The sequence below is a fragment of the Puma concolor genome, chromosome B1 (genome assembly GCF_028749965.1).
Source record: "Puma concolor isolate L17-30 chromosome B1, mPumCon1.1.hap2, whole genome shotgun sequence".
NCBI classification, from domain to species: domain Eukaryota; kingdom Metazoa; phylum Chordata; class Mammalia; order Carnivora; family Felidae; genus Puma; species Puma concolor.
The window spans coordinates 5,327,900-5,344,736 of NC_141670.1; positions in this window are offsets into that span (position 1 = coordinate 5,327,900).

Consider the following 16,837-nt stretch of genomic DNA (forward strand, 5'->3'; position numbering starts at 1 on the left):
CCCTCCAGGAGGTAGGGCTCAATTATTTCCCTTCGAACTGAGCTGGTCTTAGTGGCTTGCCTCCAAATTTACTGAGTACAGAAAGGAGGGAAAAAAAAAAGTAAACTTTACAGTTTACTGAAACCTGGTAAATATTACCTATTCTACCTGGTACGATGTGATGAGAAGGGAACTTCTTGCGTCTGGGGTATTCCTCCCGTAGCTGCAGTCTAATCATGGTTAAAACAGCATACCTACCTGAAGGGAGGAATTTTACAGACCTGACCTGCATTCCTCAACACCCTTAGGAAGGACAGACCGATTGGTAAGGAAAGACCCAGAAGGCATGGTGACTAAATGCAGCATGGGCCCCTGCTGCAAACCGAGGCAGAACAGGACAGCAGTGGGACGCTGAGGAAATCCAAATCCACCCTGGAGTTCAATGTTGACCTACTGGGTTTAACAAATGCACCGTGGCAATGTAGGATGGTCAGATTAGACACACTAACGGGGTGAGTGGCATGCAGGAACTCACACTCTCTTGGCCACATTTTTGTGAATCAGAACTCTAATTTTTTTTCCTTAAGTCTATTATTGCCCTCCTCTCTCCGTTGGTCGAGAAATTTCCTACACCACATTCTGAACTAATGTATTTATTTGAATCGAGTTCAACAGGTTTGGATCTACTCGGTTTCTTTGCTCAGTCTGCATCTGCACAGAATTGAACCAAATCACCATTTGTGAGACTCTGCGGTATATTTTAATATCTTAAGAATTAGGACTCTGGTTCTGCACTTCCTTTTCCTTGGATGCTTGCTGGTTTACCATATGGCTGTCAGAATCCAATCCACTTGCCTAGTTCCAGAAAACAAAACTAGTGATTTTTTTAATAGTCCCAGTTTGTATTTATAAACATAAGTAGGGAGAATTTATAACATTAAAATATTGAGAATATCTATTCAATATATATTTTTTGAATGTGTGCAGGCCTAATTTTAGGTCCCAATTATGTTTAAAAAGTTTTTTTTATATTGGTTTTCACATTTTACACTGTTTATTTCTATGTATTTTCATTTTCTCTCTGTTATATATTTTTCTCGCATTATCTACTACAACCCGTTATTATTTCTAAAAATCTATTCTCTTTTTGTGTTCTCTTATTGTTTATAGTAGATTGATGGTGCATTATTTTTTGTTTTGTTTTACAGGATATAAACATATAATTAAAAAGTACTGATATTTTTAACTTTTCCCTTCTGAATATCTATTTTTATCCTTCTTGGTTAATATGTTTGTTAATATTTCCATTAGAGCTTAAAATATAATGGGGGCACTCCTGTCTATTTTCTGGCTTTAGTAATTATAAATCTACATTTTGTCTTTAAGTATGCTAAATCTTTGCTGCGATGTATGTGTTTAAGATATTTTTATCGTGACCTGTTTCATTGAATGTGGGGTTTTTTTTAGTGTTTCTTTTTTAATGTTTATTTATTTTGAGAGAGAAAGAGAGGGAAAGACCAAACAGGGGAGGGGCAGAGAGACTGGGAGAGAGAGAATCCCAAGCAGGCTCAGTGCTGTCAGTGCAGAGCCTGATGGAGGGCTCGATCCCACCAACCATGGGATCAGGACCTGAGCTGAAATCAAGAGTCAGATGCTTAACCGACTGGGCCCCAGTCATTTATTTATTTTTTTTATTTAAAAAAATTTTTTTTAACATTTACTTATTTTTGGGACAGAGAGAGAGACAGAACATGAACGGGGGAGGGTCAGAGAGAGGGAGACACAGAATCTGAAACAGGCTCCAGGCTCTGAGCTGTCAGCACAGAGCCTGACGCAGGGCTCGAACCCACGGACCACGAGATGATGACCTGAGCCAAAGTCGGACGCTTAACCGACTGAGCCACCCAGGTGCCCCTATTTTTTTTAAATCAAGAATAATATAATGTGAAAATTTTCAAATGCCTTTTTAGCCCCTGTGGAGGTGGTAATCCCTAATGTTTCTCCATGGATCTGTGACTATGATTGCATTAAATATCTCTAGTACAGCACAGAAAAAATCCCCTCAGCCTCTCCACACATTCTCAGCCCTGCCACCATGTACAGGCAGGCTTCGCTGAGGTTTACAAGAATGGAAGCTGACATTGGCTGGAGGGGGCCTGGGCAGTAAGCCTCTCACGTGCTCCCACTGAGGCGCCCATAGGAACAGATTTTTACTTAATGCTGTTCAGCCTAGAAATGCAGGGACTTTAGTCCAGAGGGATACCCCTTGATTAATGGAGCATGAGAACTGATGATAAATACTTCCCCCTTTCTTGCCTTAAACAGGCAAGGCACAGGAGACATATTTCATGAAATTCCTGAGAAGGTCTTCAGGGTCAAGAAACCAGTAGCTACAGGCAATGACCACATAAATAGCAGGTGCCCCCCACGCACCCCATCCATTTTCCATCTTTCTGTTCCCATTCCTGCTGCCTGGGGTCACATACCCATACTAAATGATTCATTTTTCAGGAAACCAGAATAAGATAATGATAAATCGTACGTGTGCATGTTCTAATTCCGATACATTAGCATGTATCAATAAACTTAAAAAAGTAATAGACATTCGAGATACAAGTTCTTGTAAATCTTAAGTGGATATAATAAATGGGCAACAGGATATAAATCTATAAAGAGAGCTCTGAAATGGAGACAAATATTTGAGAAATTTTAGCATGAAAATGAATAAGCGGAAAAGGTATAGAATCATGATGCAAAAGCCCCCGTGACGGGTGTAAAGATATTTAAAGGATGATAAAGGCATTGGAGTATTCACAACCTCCTTGCTGCAGAGTCGGAACCCCGCACCACGCCTACTCCTCGTGATTCAGTCTGGGTTGAGTCTGTCTGGTCATGTGGCCGTGACCCAGCTATAAGAGAGTCTGGATGAGCAAGTTTCTGTAACAGGACACAGGTTCTCCTTCTCCACAGATTCCTAAGTTGAAGAATTTCCAAGCACAGAAAAGAGATTCCTATGCTTTGGCACCTGCTGAAATAATCCTATGCTTCACTCTGTTCAGGATTAATGTGATGTTAACAGGGTTATGCTAACCTTGTAAAATACATTGGAAAATGTTATACTCCCCAGAAGAGTTATAGCTCGTAGGGATTTTCTGGTCTATGTAGCTTTGGTGCAATTCACTTCTCAACGCCCTAGGTCTGCCATCATGTGGGGGACAGCTTTTTGAACACCTTTCCAAGTCCTATTATAAATATTGCTCTGTTGAGGTTCCTACTTCCTGAGTCTGCTCTGGTTTCTGATACCGTATAATAAAATCATATATTTAAAAAAGAATAGAAGTAAATAGTAGAAAAGTACTACTCCTAAAGCCAATATCACACCATATGTTAACTAATTAGAATGTAAATAAAAAATTGGAGGAAAGAAATAAAATGTACAGATAAAAAAATAAAAAAGTCACGAGGAAGGAAATAATAGCTTTCTAGGCAGCAGGTAAATTTAAAAATTTGAGCATGGAACATATTTCCATTAATTTAACTATTAAAGGTTTTGGGTGTTTTTTTTAAATCTTAAGGAAAGCAATTTCATTAGGGACACAAAAAAATCGGTTAGGGAGACAACAGATGGTAATACAGTAGCTATATTTAGTCCTGGTGACCTTTGGAAATGCTCTGAACCAAGCTGGTAGTCACAGGACCAAGGGAGCTTTTACTCTTTGACCACAGGCAGGGAAATGGGGGCAGGAGATAGTAAAAAGGTTGAAGAGAGTAATGGTGAAATAAAGTCATAGAGACAACAGGAGACCCTAAGATCAGGTGCATAAGCGGAGGTGCATCTCTTTTCTCTTTACAGTCAAACTGTGGTATTCAGACCTCAAGGGACACCCTTCCATCTTAAGTAGGATTACATGCAGTGACCTTATCAGTGTTGGGAACCCGCTGTGGTCTGAATGGTTGTGTCCCCCCAAATTCAAAGGTTGAAACTGTAACCCCCATTGTGATGGTATTAGGAGGTGGTGACTTTGGAAAGTGCTCAGGTTATGCAGGTGGAGTCCTCAGGAATGGGATCAGAGCCCGTAGAAAAGAGAGCCCAGAGAGCCCCTAGCCCCTTCCACCGGGTGGGGACACAGGCGATCGTGCTGGTGCCTTCAGCTTGGACTTCCAAACTCCAGAACCGTGAGGAAGAAATTTCTGGTTTTCATAAGCCACCCAGCCTGTGGTTTGTTATAGCATCCCAAACGGACCGAGATAACACAGCACATCCCATTTTCTCTCTCAGCCTTTTCCCCCAGCTATAGATTTTGAGTCCTCTGAGGTTCTTTTTGATCTGCTTTGCATTTTCTCAGAAGGCAGTAATAGACTATGGAAAGCCCAGCTTCACCATCATGTTGTTCAAATATAGGAAAATGTATTAGTTCTTTATTATATATTTATAGTGTTATACAGTATATATATGCTGTATATGGATATATATATAGCATTTTTACAAAACATTCCAAAACTCCTACCCTGTGCACCTGAACTAAAATAATTTCTCTCTGTGGCATACCCAGATTACTGAGAGCCTAATTCTGGTCCTGCCTGCCTCACATTTATAAATACATGCGATTCATCTCTATACCAGTTGTCAAGTCCCGCTTCCTACAAACGTGTCCTCAAGAATGAATGAGTGCATCAAGAGAAGGCAGTACAGGGGTAATCCTGTAAGTGGAACTTACTGTTAGCTCGATATGAAATGGACCATATCTGAGGAAATTGATGACTAATTAAAAACTGGTTACTGTCCTTTGGGGAGCCTGGATGGCTCAGTCAGTTTAACATCAACTCTTGATTTCACCTCAGGTCATGATCTCATGGTTCATGAGTTCGAGCCCCACATGAGGCTCTGCATCAGCAGTGCAGAGCTTGCTTGGGATTCTCTCTCTCCCTCTCTCTCTTCCCCACCCTACTTGCAGGCTCATGGGTTCTCTCTCTGTCCCCAAAAAAAGAAAATAAACTTAAAAAAAACTGGTGAACCCAGTTCAGATCCTCTGTCCCCCCCACTGCCGGTCTCCTGCTCAACCTCACTCTCTCTCAAAAATAAAAAAATACATTAAAAGAAAATTAGTTACTGTCCTTCAAAAACGTCTTTCCATAGAATACCTGGGGAGCTCCAACAATACAAAACATTTCCTAAATGTATATTAAATCTTTAGATTGAAAAAAAAAACTATTAAAATATATGTAGTTACATATTATAATCTCAATAAATTCCACATATTTGAAATCAAACTACAAATGTTCCCTGGCCCCCATGCAGTTAATCCATAATTCAGATTGATCTACAGATAAAATATAATCCCAGTCATAACATCAGCAGGCTTTTTGCAGAAATTAGGATGATGATTCTTAAATTTAAATAGCCAAATAAGAAAAAAATAGCCAAAGAAGAAAAAAAAAATCAATCTAATGATAAAGCTATAAAATCAAGGCAATGTGGCAATCACACTTCTGGGTATATATCCAAAGGCACTAAAAACAAGATCTCAAGGAGATATCCACTCCCATGTTGACAGCAGCATTATTCATGATAGCCAAGATATGGAAGATATCCATCAATGGAAAAATGGATAAAGAAAATGTGGTGTGTGTGTGTGTGTGTGTGTGTGTGTGTGTATGGAAGTATTATTCAGCCTTACAAAAGAAGGAAATCCTGCCATTTGCAACAACATGAATGGAGCCGGAGAATGGTGTGCTAAGTGAAATAAGCCAGACACAAAACGACAAATACAAAATACCATTCACACGAGGAATCTAAAATAGTCAAACTCCTAGAAACAGAGAGTGGAATGGTGGCTGCCAGGGGCTAGAAGGAAGGGGAAACATAGAGGTATTAGTCAAGGGATATGAAGTTTCAGTTATACAAGATGAGTAAGTCCTAGAGATCCATTATACAGCAGAGTGCCACAGTTGACAATACTGTATTACATATTTAAAAATTTGCTGATAGGGTAGATCTTATGTTAAATATCAAATAATAATAACAAAGACAGTGGGAGCAAACTTTGGAGATGATGGATGTATTTATGGTCTAGGTGGTGATGGGTTTCACAGGTATATATGTATTTCCCAGTTCATCAAATTGTATATATTAAATACCCATGGCTTTTCGTATGCTGATCATGCCTCAATAAAATGAATTTAAAAAGAAAATATGGTACTAGCACGAAAATTTAAATATGGGTCAATGGAAAACAAGAGAGTCCAGAAATAGACCCACACTTAGATGTTCATTTGCTTTTTACCAAAAGCACCAAAACAATTCAATAGGGGAAGGAAGTCTTTTTGACAAATAGTGACGGATAAACTTTAAATATCGATGAGAAGAATGAATCTTACCAATGGATAAACAAATTGTGGTCTATCCTTACCATAGAATATTTACAGCCATAAAGATGAATGAGCACTGACACAGGCTACAGTGTGGGGAAAACTGACAAACCAACGCTAAGTGTAAGAAGGCATGCATTACAGGTCACATATTACATGGCTCCATTTATATGAAATTTCCAGAACAAGCAAACCCTCAGACACAGATTGGTGGTTGTCGGGAGCTAGGGCAAGAATAGGAGAAGCAGCTGAATAATGGACAGGAGTGTCCTATTGGGGTGGTGAAAAATGGTTTGACACTAAACAGAGTTGACGGTTGTAACTTACACTTACACAGAAAACAGTACAATAGATCGTAGGCCTCATTATAAAGCTAAACCTATAAAAGCATCAGAAGAAAACTTAGGAGAATATCTGCATGATTAGAAGATGAGCAGACTCTCTTCAGAGAGGTTACAGAAATCAGAAACAGGAAGAGAAAAAAAAAGTAATTAGACTTTAAGAAAATTAAAAATTTGCTCCCTAAAAGTCACCATAAAAATGATCGTGCAAGGGGAAAAGAGAGAGAGAGAGAGAGAGAGAGAGAGAGAGAGAGAGAGAGAGAGGAGAGGGAAAGAGGCAAACCAAGAAACAGACTTAAGTATAGAGACCTGATGATTACCAGAGGGGAGATAGGTGGGGGGGCAGGGAAAATAAGAGATGGGGATTCAGGAGGGCACTCGAGGTGATGAGCGCCGGGTGATGTAGGGAAGTGTTGAATCCCTATACTGTACACCTGAAACTAATATTTCACTGTATGTTAACTAAATTTGAATAAAATCATAAAAATTAACTAATTAATAAACAAACCTATGTGTAGAAGTACATTAAGAAACGAACGTACAAGCCTCAGACTGGAAGAAAAGATTCATTCAAAAGTCATGTATCTAACAAAAGGTAGGTATGCAAGATATATGAAGAGCTCGAAATGTAATGTTCGAAAAAGACAACCCCATTAAAAAATTAGAAAGGAGTTATTTAAATGAGCAATATATACATAAAATGTGTACAATTATCATTCAGCTTAAACACGGAAATTAAAACCATTGGAAAATCACTACAGAGCATCATTACTAAACACCAGATTTTGTTGATGATATCAACAACTGCAGCTCTTATATGCTACTAGGGGGCCTGTAAAATGGTACAACCACTTCAGAAAAAGATCTGGCAGTTTCTTCTCAACACAGACGTGCTCTGTCAGACAGCAATTCACATCCTAGGGACTTAACCTAAGAGAAATGAAAACCTGTTGGGACAAAGACTGAACAGTTTTCATGGTAATTTTTATCCACAACGGAAAAACAAAAACAAAAACAAAAACCTAGGAGCAACCCTGATGTCCCTCCGTCTGAAAATCTATGACCACACTGAGATGTTCATACAACGAAAAGTACCCACAACAATGGCAAAACTGCCATGCGTTAATGGATCATGGTGGATGAACATCAAAAATCTCACGCATAAGTGCAAAGCCCCTCCCACGATCGTATCATTTCATTTACCTGACGTTCTCGAACTGCAAACTAGTGTGTGGGAGAAAAATAAATCAGAGGAGCAGTTGCCCTTGGAGAGGGAGAATGGATATTTACCTGAAAGAGTCACAAGGAACCTTTCTAAAGTGATGGTGGTCTTCTATATCTTAGTAGGCATTTACATTATGCAGGGACATGTGCTTGCTAGTGCTTGGGCAGTGCACACTGGAATAAGTGCATTTGCTTGTATAAATATGGTCCATAAGAGATATGGAACATGTTAATGATATGCATGCTGGAAAATTTAAATTGGCCCGCACAGATACTTGTTATTTAGGTAGAAAGGATTAAAAAGCTCCGGACTGATGGGTAGATGGAAGGATAGACAGCCATACAAACAGACACATCATAAAACGAGTCTAGTACGCGGTTACTGGTTAGAGACGAGGCGGCGGCTGACTTTGTCCAAGCGTTTATGGAAGAAATAATAGCGATTTTACGAGCGTGCTTCCAGATATCATAAAGGAGGAATGATTATCTGAGGATAGTATAAAGTTGACACCAGAAATTCACAAGGATTGAAAATATATATGCACCAATCTCTCCCGCGAATGTAGATGCAAAAATCCTAGCCACAATATCAGCACATCAAATACAGCAATATAAAGGAAGATAATATATCACATACCCAAATCCAAATATCCAAATCCAAAAGAAACAAAGGTTGATTACACAGATAATTATAAAAAGTAATACAGGGGCGCCTGGGTGGCGCAGTCGGTTAAGCGTCCGACTTCAGCCAGGTCACAATCTCGCGGTCTGTGAGTTCGAGCCCCGCGTCAGGCTCTGGGCTGATGGCTCGGAGCCTGGAGCCTGTTTCCGATTCTGTGTCTCCCTCTCTCTCTGCCCCTCCCCCGTTCATGCTCTGTCTCTCTCTGTCCCAAAAATAAATAAAAAACGTTGAAAAAAAAAAAAAGTAATACATAGCTTTGGTGAAGGTGTAGAGAAATAGAAACCTTGACACATAAGTATTGGGATTTCAATTGACACAAGTTTTTGGAGAGTGATTTGGGAATATTTACCAAAAGTGGCTTAAAATGTGCATATATGTTAAGCTTATATGTCTAGTGCTTATAATTTATCATGAGAAAAACTATATAATTTTTACAAATAAAACAGAACTTCTTAAAGTGCCTTTATATACTGAATGTCAGTGAAATATCAAGCAGTACGAAGACATTTTATAAGTTTTAACTCACAATAATGGAGATAGTTATACAGTCTCCCAGTGATTTTTAGGAGTAAGTTTATCTCCAGGCACTAACCAAAAGAAAGCTATGAACTCGAGGAATTCATTTATCTATATATTTCATAGAAATATATGTGTGCATATCTACACACATTTAAATAATCAAACTTTTCAAACATGCTAGTTTTGAAAAGTCCTTCTAGAAATCTTAATAACTCCAAAGAGTAGCCTGGGGAAATATAATTAAAAACAAGATCCCCTTCCACCTCAGAAATATCGTCCACAGACACAGAAAAGAAGGAAAAGAACTGTATTATTAATAAAGTATTAAACTGGAATGTGATGCATCACAGAATTTGCTAAGAGACTAGAGAAACAGAAAGAAATCTCACCTTTTGACAGAGTCAACCAGAGACAGACCATCCCGTGCATATTCTCAAGCTGAACACTAACTAGTCCTCAAATAGGAGAAGTCAACAACACCATGGCCAAATCCACCAGGCAATTGGGGTGACCACCTGTCACCAAAGGAAAAATAAACTTCTCCTACCTTTATGAAAAGAGGCAGTTCTGCAACTTGGAACAAGGTGCCCCCTGAACTTGGCTTCCTACCCTTCCCTGCAAGCTGGGATGGGGGCTCCAGCTCTCTTGGTTGTATTTCAGGGGACAGCCCCCCATTTTCTTGATAAAGACATTCATGGACAGTGTAACTGGCAAGAAGTCTTTGTGAAGATTTACGTCTCAAAGGAAAAGAGAAAGAATTTACAGTTACAAGTTTTCTAAAGAACATGCTCTAAGAAAAGGGAGGCAGCATTCTCTTCTTGCACCAAAGAAATTATTTTCTTTATTTTTTTGATTTGTGTTTATTCTTACTGGTTATGAGCATGCTGTGGGCATTTTTTTTCTCTCAGTAGATATTAAGGAAGGCCTGAACAATATAGACTGATATTAGGAATCTTCCCAAATGATTTCTTCTTGGCAAGTTATTCTTTCACTTAAATGCTAGCTTGCCTTACATTATCTCAATCAAATGAAAATGAAAAAGAAAAAAAAGAAACCAGAGATTTAATAGATCTTTAACATCTGTGATCCCCTGAAGGTTCAAAAACAGTTTCTTTCATGTGTTTCTAATTTTAAAAATTCTATTTAATACTTCTTATTTTTAGCCACCTGTACTTCTCAGAAAAGCAAGGATCTACTTTAGAAATATTATTTATCTAGCATTGAGCATCAAATGTGAAGTTGAAGAACCTTTAATTCACTCCATTATAGGAAAAAGTTAGCTTGAAAGTGAATGACAGACACCATCTAAGAAATATAAGTAAAGGTGGTCTCTCTGATACAAAAGATCACAAATTAGGCATTTACCTAGAAAATTCTTCTACTGTATATCATAGTTGAATGCAACTCATTACACATGTAGGACCAAAATAGACTTAACCTTTATAAAAGTCTCAAATTCTGCTTTAATTTAATTATGCTACCATTAGCATAATGGTAGCATAAATTCCTAGGTCTGTTCTACTGTCAAGAAATTAAATATATTTATCATAATATTCTCCATAACACATATCACTTGTGATGACCACTACTATTTATTAAGTATTTTCTACTCACAAACTTATGTAGACATTTCATGCCATTTCTGCTTCACTGTCAATGTGCACAGTGGGTACTATTATCCTGATTTTATAGATGAGCCAAGAGAAAAACACACAGCATAGTTCCCAGTCACACAACTGCCATCACAAATGTGGGAAATACACACACACACACACACACACGGCCATTCATCACAGCACTGTTTGCAATAGCAGAAGACAAGAACTCAAAATGTCTACCAAAGGAGGACAACCATACCAAAAGATTTTATGCTTTCACAGAAAGAAATGAGGATAGTTTGCACAAGAAAATGGAATGACTTCCAAGAATGACTCACTGCAAACAGCAAGACCCAAAAGGGTATTATAGTATGTTGCCCTTTCTTAAGTAGGGTAATTTTATATACACATTTATAATATATATATAATTATATTCTATTACAGAATTATTAATATGCTACATATTTATCTTACCTAAATACATTTAGATGTATTATATACACTAATCAAATATTAAATGAATTGTACTTATTGATCCTACTAAATAATTGATCCTACTAAAATAATTAACAATAATTCATTTGTGCATTTGTATATATGAATATGTAAAATTTCTATAAAAATTTATTTATGTATATGAATTTGTTAGTACGTGCTTGAGATGTCTCTCAAAGAATGTACCCAAAAGTGGTTAATGTTAATAACCTGTAGGAAAAGAATTTGGTGAATGGCAGTTGACAGCGGAATGAAGATTTTTCACTCGTTATGCAAGTATATCTTTGAAATATTGAGCCCGTGAATGTATCACTAATTTAAAAAGTAAGCAATCGTTATAGAAGGTGTGACTAGTAGGAAAGCCTGGTGAACAGTATATGGGGACTCTTTGTCCTATTTTTGCAACATTTTTGTCTGTTCGCAATGGTTTTAACATTTAAAACATTCAAAAAAGGTGAAAAAATAAAGTAACAAAATTTAAAAATAAATTACGCGTGCAGTACATATGACGATAAAGAGTAAATTTGTAAGTTGTTCGCTCAGGAGTCTGTGCTCTTTGCATGGCTTCTTGTACATTCAGTATTTCAGAAATAAGTCCACAGGCATTATGAATAATCACATCATCTACATTAGCACGTTCTTTCAGGTTCCAATCATTTCATCTCCATCACTCTAAGGATTGAGGACTAAATATTATCATGGTTTGATGTTCCAGAAGTACCTGGAAGGTCTGTTGTTTTTCAGGCCTATTACTGAAGGTACAAAGACAATCAGTCCATCTTTCATAGTAAATGTACAATTAGCACGAAATCATCAGGGAAAAAAAATGCTCTGTTTGGTAGAATAATTCCTTTCTCTGAAAAAAAAACAAGTCTCTCTCTCTCTGAATCCAATCTATTGGCATCGATGCTCTTATCCAGAGGCAATTTCAAATTGTATTAGAATTTGTTTTTATATGTACCTAAACAACGTAGTGAAAGCACCACCAAGTTTTCCTCAGCAGGGAACATTCTGCTTCGCGTGGAGTCAATTTGGATGACGGTGAAACGGGCCACGGACAAAAACCGTCCATCAGAGACACCGGGCAGTTGACGTTGATGTACGGAAATTCATGATAATGCATAGTCAGTGGAAACAATCAGCCATGATCCTGCATCAGAATCAGATGACTTGGATAAGCTCGCTGCAGCCCATGGTCCAGGGATGCTGCCGGATGGACCCTACAGGTGTTACCAATTCATTATAAACATGCGATGGAAATGATCCTAGAAAAATAGTGTTTTTATCTACATCAGATTGAACTAACATGTAGCGATGACAATTTGTGCTTAACTTCCCATTGTTAAAATTCTTACTCTTTTGAAAGATAGACCTTTAAACACCACATTCTCATGGTTTAGTCTATATATGAATGTGTACATGTGTTCTCGAAAGAATCTCTGATCATCTGCGATGCTTTTTATAAGCCAAATAATGTATAAAAGGAAACAGTATGGTGATATAAAAGAAAACACCTGAAGTAAAAGATGTGAGAGTATTTTTTTTTTTGACTGCCATCCACTAGTTACTTGTCCTTTGGAAAGCTAAAATCTCATGATATTTTGAAGCTACTAAGCTAATTATTTTAGGATTTATTGTTTTTTTAATTTTTTAAAGTTTATTTATTTGAGAGGGGGGGCAGAGAGGAGAAGGGAGAGCGGGGAGAAAGAGACAGAGGGAGAGAGAGTCAGACAGAGAATCCCAAGCAGACCCTACGCTGGCTGTCAGCACAGAGCCCAGTGTGAGACTCAAACTCACAAATTATGAGACTGACCTGAGCCAAAATCGAGTTGGACACTCAACCAACTGAGCCACCCAGGTGCCCTAGGATTTAATTTCCAATCAGCAACTACTGTGGCTTCCCACCAAGTCTGTGAGTAACAAGCTTTGTCTCACTCGTACCTTACACAAAAATCCCGAACTTAGCCTTCATACCCTCTGAAGAGAAATCTAAAGCCAGAATTTGTTAAAAGGGAAATGACTGCCTGGATTCCAAAAGTTTTTCTCTGCATATCTTGTGAAAGCCTCAGAGAGCTGAGGGCAGTTTTGAAATGAACGATGGCACGAGAAAGGACCAAAGAAGGTGACCCACCCGTGAGAGGGGCGGAGCCCTGCAGCCCCCTCGGCCAGAGAGGCAGAGGCAGAAAAGGGAAGGCCGGGCCACAGAAACACCACCTGGAAAGGCAGGCACGGTGGGGGAGGATCCCAGGATAGTCAGGTTCCAATGAAATGTCTCCAGCACATACCACGCGGAACATGAGAGCAGGAAGCGTCACCATCGCAAATGACTTCAGACTCCGGAGCCCTCCCCCACCACTCTCAGGAGCATCCGTGAGTCTACCTGTATCCCGTCTCCCCCCCTTTACCTGCCTCAGACGTCAAGTTCTTCAGCCAGACCAGAAGAGGCAGACCAAGTTGAAAGAGTGAGCGTTCGTCACAAGAAAGTGAGTAATCCTGACACAGAGAGTTTTGAACAACCACGCAAACATATATTAAGAGTAAGGTGGCATCAGTTTTAAAATACCAAAAGAGTCCCGTTTAATTTTTTTTTAATTTTTATTTTTTTTATTTTTTTTAAACGTTTATTTATTTTTGAGACAGAGAGAGACAGAGCATGAACGGGGGAGGGGCAGAGAGAGAGGGAGACACAGAATCAGAAGCAGGCTCCAGGCTCTGAGCCGTCAGCCCAGAGCCCGACGCGGGGCTCGAACTCATGGACCATGAGATTGTGAGCTGAGCCAAAGTCGGACGCTCAACCGATTGAGCCACCCAGGCGCCCCTAGTCCCGTTTAATTTTTGCACATTGGAACTATAACAGCAAACCCTACACCTCATATCACAGAACTGCATGGAGCCTCAGTTTCCTGCCAGATCCGAATATTAAATATTTTCTCTGCTGTCCTTAGGAAAAAGGGTTGAAATGAGGGAAATGCTATCTTTTAAACACAATCCTTTGCAAACTGATGTGCCTTCTACTGAAGTGAGCGTCTAGGATGACAGCGGATCCAGGTAAAGAATATACATTTCAATCTTCTGAATCCAAGATTATAAAAGTAACTCAATTAAAAAGATGCATTGCAGCTTATCTCTAGCTCAGATTAAAAAAAAAACAATTGAGTACAACTAAGCTTTAGAAAGATTTCTTTTTTTCATTAGGAAAAATGCAATAATAAAGCACGCCGCTTCCTTTCTCTTTTTCATGTAGCTGCATACTACTGCCTCTACAATAAAAATTTATGGAAAATGAAAATAAAAGCAGAACACAGACTGTTTTACTACCCAAAACTCATTTCTAGCTAGAAATCCCCAATGCATTCCTGATTCTAAACTCTTAACTCATCAAACATCAAGTCTTCTTAATATCAAGGAGTTTGTAACTTGATAAGCAAAAGAAAACAAACTGAGGAGCATTTCAAAACCCTCAAATGCAACTTGTCCAGAAACTTGGATTTAATTCCTTTAGCGTAGGGCCCTAACACTGGTATTCTGACATTTCTTTCTTTCTTTTTTTTAATGTTTTTATTTATTTTTGAGACACAGAGAGACAGAGCATGAGCAGGGGAGGGGCAGAGAGAGAGGGGGAGACACAGAATCCGAAGCAGGCTCCAGGCTCTGAGCTGTCAGCACAGTGCCCGACGCGGGGCTCGAACTCGCCCTGAGATCATGACCTGAGCTGAAGTCGGACGCTTAACCGACTGAGCTACCGAGGCGCCCCAGTATTCTGACATTTCTAATGTTCACTAGTGATGAGACCCACCAAATTCAATGACACTAGGTGTCTTCTGTCTCATTTGTCTTCATGGTGATTTGCTTTCTTGCTGAACAAGTCTCCCCAGGACACTGAAGGCTTCCGTCCTTTCTAATTTCTTTCTAACTCCAAGCTGGGTCCATCTGATGTCCTCTGGTCACTGAAAACAGTGCGGACTTGACACCACACAACGTTCTCCCTCCGCTTCAAACTTATTGTTTTAATTCAATTCATTCCGATCTGGTATTTACGGCCAAAACTTTTCCAAACTCTGCCCTTTGGTAGTATTTCAGTCCGTCTCAAATACTTGCTTGATTTCAGGTAACAGAATATCCGTATCTCCTAGGGAAAAAAAAATCCTGTAACAAACATCTAAATATGATGAGCCACCCAGGTGCCCCCCCAAAACTGCCTTTTCTTAGCGGTTTCCCCACTCAGCAAAAGGGAGCTCCTCAGAGAAAAACTACATCATTTCAAGTCTCTGAGTATAAAGAAGTCATAAGTAATCGAACAATAATCTCACAAATATGCCAGAAAAGTCATTATGGTGTAATGTATAATGATTTTACACCTATTGAACTAATATAAAATATGAAAAAGTAGCATTTTATTTGAAATTATTCATTATGCTACCATATTATTGACTTTATTTTACACAAATACTGTTATTTAAACAACATAAGATTCTGGCACTTGGTAATAGTAAAAGGAGTAACTTCAGATATGTGAGAAAATATAGCAATATTTTATATTTCTTTCTGTCCTAGAAATTTGTGTTCAGTCTTTACATTCCTCATGGGTATTTAAAATGTATAAACTATAGCACCGTATATTCTTAACACACATAAATGTCTTTTTAAAGTAAAATAGATACCAAAGGACTAATTGAGATTGAATAACAATGTAACAATGACATATTTTTTCCTGCCCACGATCTGGGAGAAAGTTTACCCTACTTCCTTTTACAGGAACTTAGGGCATCCTCCTTTTATGTGGTGTAAAACTGACAGCAGTCAACATGAAATTCAGGTGGGCTTGCAGCTCTGTTCTGAACAGGCCACGTTAGCTGACTCCTGGAGCTGGTCCAATGTAACCACATCAAAAAAAACATTTGAGCCGCAAATACTTGGGAACTTACTTACTAGCGACACTCTGTTTGTGACTTGGAGGAATAAGTATCCAGCTCTCCAGAAATATCCATCTACTTTGTACCTACAAACTTGCATGGGTCGGACAGCTGTTTGTCAGTCAGAACTTTTGCAGCTATAAATCCATGCAGATGTTCACATCTGAAACGTCAACCACTGGTAAACACTCCAAAGCACATTGGATGTCATCCTAAGTTAAATCTCTCTTTCTCAGAGAAAATGGTTTTGAAGCATACATGCCATCGTACTTCATGAAATTGAAGTTGGTTTCCAAATATGTTGCATTTTTAATTTTTTTAATGTTTATTTATTTTTGAGACACACAGAGAGAGAGAGAGAGAGAGAGAGAGAGAGAGAGAGAGAGAGAGAGACACAGAATCTGAAGCAGGCTCCAGGCTCCAAGCCGTCGGCACAGAGCCCGATGTTGAACCCACGAACTGTGATATCATGACCCGAGCCTGAAGTCCGACGCTTAACTGACTGAGACATCCAGGTGTCCTGAATATTTGGCACTTTCAGTGAAAAAAATTGGAATGCTCTGTTTAATGTGACTGCCCTATTCTAAGATTTCTTCTGGGTTCTGAAACAACCCCCACTTTTTTTTTAATTCTATGAGTTTTTGTTGCAACCTACATGTTAGCTCAAACTGAACAACTTGGGGACAACTGTGTATCCTTTTCTAGATGCTTTATGGT